This window comes from Cajanus cajan, chromosome 10 (genome assembly GCF_000230855.2).
Source record: "Cajanus cajan strain Asha chromosome 10, NIPB_CcT2T_4, whole genome shotgun sequence".
NCBI classification, from domain to species: Eukaryota; Viridiplantae; Streptophyta; class Magnoliopsida; order Fabales; family Fabaceae; genus Cajanus; species Cajanus cajan.
Window position 1 is genome coordinate 3,558,022 of NC_138526.1, and position 9,946 is coordinate 3,567,967.

Below are 9,946 nucleotides of genomic sequence, written 5' to 3' on the forward strand. Positions count from 1 at the left end.
TGTATGGCTACTCGACCACAACTTACACTAGTAGCTAGAGTGAGATGTTTCTCACTTTCCTTTTCTTTTTGTTTGTGCTTAGTGTATGCATGCAAGTGAGAATCATCATGAGGATAATGAGGCTGGAGATGAGGTTTAGGCCCTATATTGGGTTGTGCTCTGATAAAAAGTGACATTGGGGAAATAGTTAGGATCTTATTTCTGTTAGTTGATCTTGAATATTATGTTAGATTCTACTTTGTATTCATTCTATTAGAACTCTATTTTAGTTATCGTTTTGGTTTCATTGTTTATGTGATACCTCTATTTGGGGGGATTTACAAACTTGATTTTATTAAGTAATATTATCTCTGTTATTTTGTTCCATATCCATTAATTTATAAGTTATGTTACCACGTGGGGTAGAAGGTGTTATATTTAGTAGTATTAGAGTCAGGTTGATTCAAATTGAACTGTTTGTTGTGTGTCGTGATTGTGTTTTGTGTGTACTTAGTTGTGTGATTGATTTTATGTTGTGATATGTTTATTTTCTTTTACTCCTTTGTTGGATTATTTGTTTAGACACTTCTTTTTTAAGTAAGAAGTAATGGTTGTTGGTGGTATATATCACTTGTGTTGCTAGCATAGGTGCGAGTGGCAATGGAACGATGCTTGTATGTTAATCAACTAGAAACCATTTGAAAATATATTTTTTTATGTGATGTTGAACCTTTTAGTTGTACTTTTTGATTCCTTCATGTTACAAGTTCGTTTTTCAAAATTCAATTACTTGTCTTCTCCTAATTTATTATCTTAGTGATGCAATTTCAATTATTGGTCTTATTTGTATTTTGTTTCCTACTTATTATGCCCTTTGTAAGTGCTTGTTTAAATTTTATAGTTGACATGATTTGTTGCCTTTTAGTCAACTAGACATAATCCTTGGTACAAGCTAGTTATCTTTCAACCATGTCCAATTAGTTTGTCTTGATAAAATGATGTCTTTGATGAAAGTAACAGTGTGGAGTTATGATTGTTAACCAAGTTATAACTTCTTTAAAAGAAATATTCAAGTATACATTAACCTTTTTTCTTAAGACTTGCGAATATGAGTGAAATGTGTAACATCCCTTTAGTTAGAGAATTCTAAAGTTTTTCCTTGAGAATGTTTCTAGTTGACCACTTCGGAGTATAGAGTTTTCTATAAGTGGACTATGAATAACCCTTGAGTGAGAGGTTAGGTGTAAGAATCATTACTAAAGCCTTAGTGTAAGTTGAATACCATGCTTACCTTAGTCTCTTTAATCCTAGTAAACCTTGTGCTATTTGTGGTGCCTATGTTTGAGTGGCTTAAGGAAGAAATAGAGAAACTTATAGAAGATAGTTGTTAGACCTTATGGGTTACCTTTGGAAGTGTTTATGTAATTGAAAGAAGATAAAGGAGTATGAAGTTAAGTATGAATTAGTGCTAGGTAGGATACGGAACATGACAAGTACCTCTTGTTAAGGTAGGATGAACCAATTAGTTGAAAGTAATGTTTTAGAACTATAAGTTAGATGTTTTGGTGAATGGAAAAAAATTTATAGATACCTTTTGATAAAAAATAGTCAAACATGATACAAGTGAGACAATTAGAGTCTCTTAAAAGTTATAATTTGGAATTGTAAGTAGGAAAATTTCTAACATGTCTACCTTGATGGTTTGAGAGTTGAACCTTTAGAACAAGTTTTGAAACCTTAGGTAGCGTTTGGTAGTGGAACGGGACAAAATAGAACAAAATAGAATGGAATGGAATAGAACAATAATGTATTTATTCTATGTTTGGTACTAACCGAATATAACAGAACCATGTGTTCTATTATGCGTTTGGTGCTTGTTGAACAAAACAGAATATATACCATATTTAATTAGATATAAATCCCTACCCTGTTTAATGTTTGGTTGCATATAAAAATTAAACAAAACATAATAGAATATTTTTCACATTTTCTATTTTATGACTATTATTATATAATATTTATATTTTATAAAATATTTTATAATTATTTTATAAATATGTGTGTGTGTGTGTATATATATATATATATACATATATAACAATGTTGATTTGATTTGGATGGGTCCAACATCCTTTGTATTAGCAAATGATAGTAATTCAAATGATTAGTAATTTATATGATGCAAATAGCACAACAAAAGGGAAAAAAACCTGCTTTGTCCTTGTATGCAATGGGAGCAACGTATAATGCAAGGAGAGGGAAAAAGAGCAGTGAACAGTGTCGAGCAAAAAAGGACTGAGACAATGGTTTTGTTTTTTAGTTGGGTGTACGATGAAAGAGTCATAAAGATAAGGAGTGGTAATTTTGTCATTAAAAATGTTTAATAAAATGTCCTGTCTCATTCCATTTGGTTCCATCTTTTTTAGGGAACAAAAGTGTTCCACTATTTTAATCATGTGTTCCGTTCTGTTCTTTCTTTTAATTTCATCAAACAAGGAACAGAACTCATATGTCCCATCTCGTCCCGTTCTAACGTGTAATCTAAACACAACCTTAGTTGACATGTGAGAAACCCTTAGAACATCCCACTTGTAACATCCCAAAAATTTTATTCTTATGTATTGGGATTATTAGAAGGATTATCATATTTTTATACGTATTTTACTATTTACGTATACGTATTTTACTATTTATGTATACGTATTTTTACTATTTACGTATACGTATTTTACTATTTATGTATACGTATTTTTACTATTTACATATACGTATTTTACTATTCACGTATACGTATACGTGAATAGTAAATGGCTGCTAAGGAAACCACGAGGGAAGCAAGTTTCAATTTTTTAATTAATTTTAATATTTTAATGAATAGTGCATAGTAACTTATAATATTATTTTAATGAATAGTGCATAGTGCATAGTAACTTCAAAATTTCTATAAATAGGGCCCTAGGGTATTTGGAAATTCATAACTTGGAGAAGAGGTCCTAGAGAGAGAAAGAAGAGAGAGAAAGGGAGAAAGAGAGAGAGGAGGGGAAGGAAAAGGGGAGAGAGAAGAAGAAGAATCCAGTAGAGGAGGTTCTGCCTAAGGAGAGAAAGGAGGAGGAAGATAGAGGAGGTTCTACTCTAGTTACGGTCCGGTTTAAGAAAAAGAGGAGGAGGTTCTGCCTGAGTTCCTATTTATCCAGGTACGGGGGAAAAGGGGATTATTTATATGTATAGTACATGAGGGAATTGGGTAGAGGAAGAATTCCTTAGGATTATGATTGATTTTACAATTATTTGATTTGGAGAATTATTGGTTCTATTAAAATTATCTGTGTTGAGGTTTATAAATATGCCTAAGTGTAGGAATGATGATCTGTGAAGAAGAATGAATTGTAAGGAAAATGCGGTGAGCTAGATTTTGGAATAATGAGGGGTTTTACTGTTTATATTAATTATTCTATTGATTATTATATTAATGAAAGTTATTGTTATATTACTTGTTAAGAATTAATGATATTGATGTGAATTGCTTGAGGGGTATGTAAACCCTATTATATTGAGCTTATCTGTTATCTATGTGATATGGAATTGCGTACGTGATATGAATTTGAGTTATAAGATGAAAGGATGTATGAATGTGATTTTGATTGTGATTGTGGTGTCTCACATCGATGACTAGGGACGGCACGGCCCCTGGGTAAGTGGTGCTACAGGGAGGGCGTGACCCTAGCATGGTGTGGGATGAGTAAGACAGTTAACACCACCATTTATGTCGTTTATGGCAGCCCTGGCATAGGGTTAATTGCAAGAGATTGTATTGATTGTAATGTGATTGTGTTTCCTCACACCAAATGATTAGGGATGGCATGGCCCCTGGGTAAGTGATGCTACAGGGAGGGCATGACCCTGGTCTGGTGTGGGTTGAGTGAGGCAATTAACCCGTATCACTTGTGTCAGATGTGGCGAGGTCTTGACATAGTGTTAATTGTTGAGATTGGCATGAATTATTGATGATGTTGAGATTGACATGAGTTATGAATAGTGAAATAATTGTTTTAATGATGTGAATGAGAAAAGGTATAAATGATTTTGTTAATTATAAAATCTAAGTGGATTATGATGAATTGATAAACTATGATACATGATCGTAAATAATTTATTAAATAAAGAAATATGATGAGATTTTAACATGGTGTGTTTGGATGTACTTTGCATATAGATATCTTCTTTTCTCACCGTATAAATTGTGGATATTTTAGGTGGAGAAGATCCGGCTACGAGTGGCATCTAGAATGCCAACTGTTTTATTTTGGGAAATACTCTGATATTGTGACATCGGGGCAAAGGATTTTTAGGATGAAATATTTATGTGAATTTGGTACTGTAATATTATTTTGAAAACAATTTGTAAAGAATCTTGTGTTTTATGTTTGATATTTCAATTAGTGTAGTTGTTGAAGTTTCTTATGTGAACCCTTTTACTGTAACTGAAAAGATTTATTACAATGTACATGTTGGGATAGAGGGTGTCACATTTAGTGGTATCAGAGCAGGCCGATCCAATCGGCCGTGAGTTATGAGTCTACTATGCTTGTTTGGTAGATTAATAATGTGATGAGTTGATTGATGTGCTAATGTGATGATTGATTATGTTGTTATTTGTGTGCAATGTGTTCTCAGGATTTGTATGATAGATTTTGATGAATGCTATTTTTGATTGCTTCTTTGATAATCGCTTATTTGTTGATATTTCTTGCTTACGTAAGAGGTAGTGGTTTAGTGATATCGCTTATGTTGAAAGCATATGTGTGAATAATAGACGAGATACTGTGCTAATATTATAGGAATTATTGAGGCCTTAGATTTGAATAAGACATAGATTTATTTTAAGTGTACTAAGAGTTTACGATTAGTGAAATTTTTGAAAGCTATAGTTGTAGCGATTGAATTCAAGGATGACATATGTCGAGAAATGGGGTTTTGGTATTTTTTTTAAGGAGAAATTGAAGAATTGATGATTTCTAGAATTTGATAGCCGCATATTTTCTAAGTTTTTTTTATACGAATATGTGAATCGTTTGGTTTAAATTTGTGGTGAGAAAATTTGATTTAAATTTGAGGTGGTAAGAAGTAAGTTTGGAAGGATTGAGGTATTTTGTGGCTTAGATGTTGATGCATTAGTGTGTAGGGGATGTTTGCACTCCCGTTATAGTTACTTTGATGAGCAAAGGTCTAGTTGTAAGCATTTAATATATCTGTGGTGATTTTTGAATTTTTAGCTAAGAAGATGATCCTTTTAAATTCTGATGTCTTCATAAGAGTTGTAGTTTAATCACTTAGCTTTCTTTGGTGATAGGTTGAGATCACGTGGGATGTGTTGTTTTCTTTGGTAGTTGTTTAAAAGAGAAGTTAGGATGTATAATAATGTTTTTGGGTTAGTAGGCAATGCAAGGATAAGAATTGACTTTGTTAAAATATTTCGGTGCGTTATCATATGGATTAAGAGGTTGTTTAAGGTTGTATGATGCTATGTGGTAAAGGTTGTTCATATGGATGATATATATGAAGGTTTAAAGTAGGTATTCGAATATGATTTAATATGCAGGTAGGTTGATATGTGGATAGATGACCTTAGGGATCAATTGGTGAATGTAGTGTGGTTAGTAAAAGTGATCTTAGGGTATGATATGATCATATTGTAGTTAAGGGTGGAGATATATTCAAGACGGATGTATGTTGAGTTATCAAAGTATTATTATTTTATTTTATCTTATTTTTATTGATTGAGTGATTGCTTGTTTAATTGATTAATTTATTTTTATTGTATGAGATAAGTTTTCTTGTCCCTATAAATTCCAGTTGAGGTAAACATGGATATGACTCTTGTAGAAGTTGTGTTTAAGTGGGGAGATATCTAATCCAGTTAGTGAAGATAAGAGTTTTATGATATTAGTTTATTATTATTGGAGATTTATTAAAGGAATTTTTAAGATAGCATTGCCCTTAACTATATTACTAAGAGGGGTATTGTCTTTATGTGGGATAGTAGGTATGAGAGTAGTTCCAACTCTTAAGGCAAGATTGACTAATGTTAATACTACTAGATTTTAGAAAGTCTTTTGTGGTATATATTTATGTTCCTAAGGTAGGTTTGGATAGAATGTGAATGCAAAATGGATCAAATAATAGCTTATACTTCTAGAAAATTGAGAATTCATGAGAGGAATTACCTTACCCATGACCTTGAATTGGAGACATTACCTATATGATTCTAAGCTTGAGGTATTCAGTTTTAAATATCTATTGACCAAAAGAGATAGTTAGAAACTTCTTAAGAAATAAGATTTTGATCTTATTAGTTATTTGGCCAAAGCCATTGTGGTAATTGATGTTTTGATTAGAAAACCTTTATATTTTCCTTATGATTAGAAAGATGGATCTTTTTAAGAATTTAAGTCTGACTTGTGAGATTACTCCTAGTGGTGAAAAATTAGGTATGACTCGAATAACAAGTGGATCATTGAGAGAAATTGGAGAAATACAATTAGTTGATTCATATTGGTAACAAGATATGAGGATATAGAATAAGGTGATGGATAGAGGTTTGACTTGGTTGTAGATGGAATAGTAAAATTAGTGATTTGATATGTGTATCTAGTTAACATGCTTAGGTGTTTGATCTTTATAGATGATTATAGAAGTAATATCAATATTGTGACAGATGCTTTGATTATGATGATCACTGATATAATATTTTTTTGATTATTTAAGGATTGGATTTGATTGAAGAATTTAGAGACTTATGCTTGATGTGTGAGATTATCCTTAGGGGCATTGAATTGATTATGTTGAAAGTGATTAGTGAATTAATGGGTGAGATCAGAGAAGCCTAGGAGTCAGATCTTTTATTAGGGAATCTAATGGAGAAGATTGGTAGAAGTATAGATAACCATTTTTAAATAGAAATCGACATTGTTTTGAAGTGCAAAGAGTAAATTTGGGTGCTTAGTAACCTTGAATTAAGAAAGATGATCTTAGAAAAAGGACGTAATAGTACTCTTAGCATTCATTTAAGAACTACTACGATGTATCAGAGTAGCGCAGCGGAAGTATTATGACCTATGATGAAGAGAGGAGTGAAGCAATTGTATACTTGTGATTAGCATACTATAAGTCTTTAAGAATTTTGTAGCACTTGGACGCTCCATGTTGGAAGTAAAATGGTGAATGGATAAGACTTTAGTGATAGATTTGTCTGAGACACTTAAGAGATTGATTTTGTTTATATGGATAGGCTTGTCAAGGTTATTTGTCTTACCCTTAGAAATCATTTGATGAAATTGATAGAGTTGTATAAGTAAGGTAATGAGGTTGCATAAGAATTAGAAGTAAGAAGCGAAGAGTTTATCATTGCAAAAATTTCGAGGACGAAATTTCTAAAAGGAGGGGAGTAATGTAACATCCCAAAAATTTTATTCTTATGTATTGGGATTATTAGAAGGATTATCATATTTTTATACGTATTTTACTATTTACGTATACGTATTTTACTATTTATGTATACGTATTTTTACTATTTACGTATACGTATTTTACTATTTATGTATACGTATTTTTACTATTTACATATACGTATTTTACTATTCACGTATACGTATACGTGAATAGTAAATGGCTGCTAAGGAAACCACGAGGGAAGCAAGTTTCAATTTTTTAATTAATTTTAATATTTTAATGAATAGTGCATAGTAACTTATAATATTATTTTAATGAATAGTGCATAGTGCATAGTAACTTCAAAATTTCTATAAATAGGGCCCTAGGGTATTTGGAAATTCATAACTTGGAGAAGAGGTCCTAGAGAGAGAAAGAAGAGAGAGAAAGGGAGAAAGAGAGAGAGGAGGGGAAGGAAAAGGGGAGAGAGAAGAAGAAGAATCCAGTAGAGGAGGTTCTGCCTAAGGAGAGAAAGGAGGAGGAAGATAGAGGAGGTTCTACTCTAGTTACGGTCCGGTTTAAGAAAAAGAGGAGGAGGTTCTGCCTGAGTTCCTATTTATCCAGGTACGGGGGAAAAGGGGATTATTTATATGTATAGTACATGAGGGAATTGGGTAGAGGAAGAATTCCTTAGGATTATGATTGATTTTACAATTATTTGATTTGGAGAATTATTGGTTCTATTAAAATTATCTGTGTTGAGGTTTATAAATATGCCTAAGTGTAGGAATGATGATCTGTGAAGAAGAATGAATTGTAAGGAAAATGCGGTGAGCTAGATTTTGGAATAATGAGGGGTTTTACTGTTTATATTAATTATTCTATTGATTATTATATTAATGAAAGTTATTGTTATATTACTTGTTAAGAATTAATGATATTGATGTGAATTGCTTGAGGGGTATGTAAACCCTATTATATTGAGCTTATCTGTTATCTATGTGATATGGAATTGCGTACGTGATATGAATTTGAGTTATAAGATGAAAGGATGTATGAATGTGATTTTGATTGTGATTGTGGTGTCTCACATCGATGACTAGGGACGGCACGGCCCCTGGGTAAGTGGTGCTACAGGGAGGGCGTGACCCTAGCATGGTGTGGGATGAGTAAGACAGTTAACACCACCATTTATGTCGTTTATGGCAGCCCTGGCATAGGGTTAATTGCAAGAGATTGTATTGATTGTAATGTGATTGTGTTTCCTCACACCAAATGATTAGGGATGGCATGGCCCCTGGGTAAGTGATGCTACAGGGAGGGCATGACCCTGGTCTGGTGTGGGTTGAGTGAGGCAATTAACCCGTATCACTTGTGTCAGATGTGGCGAGGTCTTGACATAGTGTTAATTGTTGAGATTGGCATGAATTATTGATGATGTTGAGATTGACATGAGTTATGAATAGTGAAATAATTGTTTTAATGATGTGAATGAGAAAAGGTATAAATGATTTTGTTAATTATAAAATCTAAGTGGATTATGATGAATTGATAAACTATGATACATGATCGTAAATAATTTATTAAATAAAGAAATATGATGAGATTTTAACATGGTGTGTTTGGATGTACTTTGCATATAGATATCTTCTTTTCTCACCGTATAAATTGTGGATATTTTAGGTGGAGAAGATCCGGCTACGAGTGGCATCTAGAATGCCAACTGTTTTATTTTGGGAAATACTCTGATATTGTGACATCGGGGCAAAGGATTTTTAGGATGAAATATTTATGTGAATTTGGTACTGTAATATTATTTTGAAAACAATTTGTAAAGAATCTTGTGTTTTATGTTTGATATTTCAATTAGTGTAGTTGTTGAAGTTTCTTATGTGAACCCTTTTACTGTAACTGAAAAGATTTATTACAATGTACATGTTGGGATAGAGGGTGTCACACCACTTCCTAAGTGGGATATGCTAAAACAAGTTAAAAATTTTGATAGATGAGATTATTAAAGACATAAGGATTGGATCCCTGTTTTTAGCTCCAGTTTAGAATTAGATCAAGGTAGGAGAGTGGTATTGAGGTGGTATATAAGTGATTTTCTAAGACTCCAACATAATCAAAGTGCATAGAGAAAACATGAAATGCATTGAGCTAGTTAGGATCTAGAGAGAACTTTGTATTAAAACCTGAAGAGGTGTAACAAACTACTAAAAAGGTTAGATCAAACTAAAATGAATAGGATGAAAGATTTTTCTTAAAAGATAAAAGGGATACCACATGAGGAGAAAATAGTTGACTCTAGTGAGTGAGATCTTGCATTCTTGAGAAAAAACTATTGAAACTAAAATTAATTGGTTGACTTATGACCACGAAAACTTATTTCATGTTTCATTGATTCATATCTATACTTGAAAAAAAGTCTGTAAAGTTGGCTATCGAATAATGTTGTTTCCCTTAAACTAAACACTCTTATTGTTGTTCCATGTCACACTATTCATAAATAAATTTTGTGTGTTTTCTTCTATCCATA

The 9,946-nt window shown here is 32.2% G+C and overlaps 1 long non-coding RNA gene across 1 annotated transcript; it reads left to right on the plus strand.

Annotated features, from left to right (window-relative positions):
- Positions 1–2,574: 2,574 nt before the first annotated feature.
- Positions 2,575–9,263, plus strand: LOC145952586 (uncharacterized). Its single transcript, XR_014430035.1, has 3 exons — positions 2,575–3,173; positions 4,233–8,031; positions 9,091–9,263. It is a non-coding gene; the product is annotated as an uncharacterized LOC145952586 (long non-coding RNA).
- The last annotated feature ends 683 nt before the right edge of the window (positions 9,264–9,946 follow it).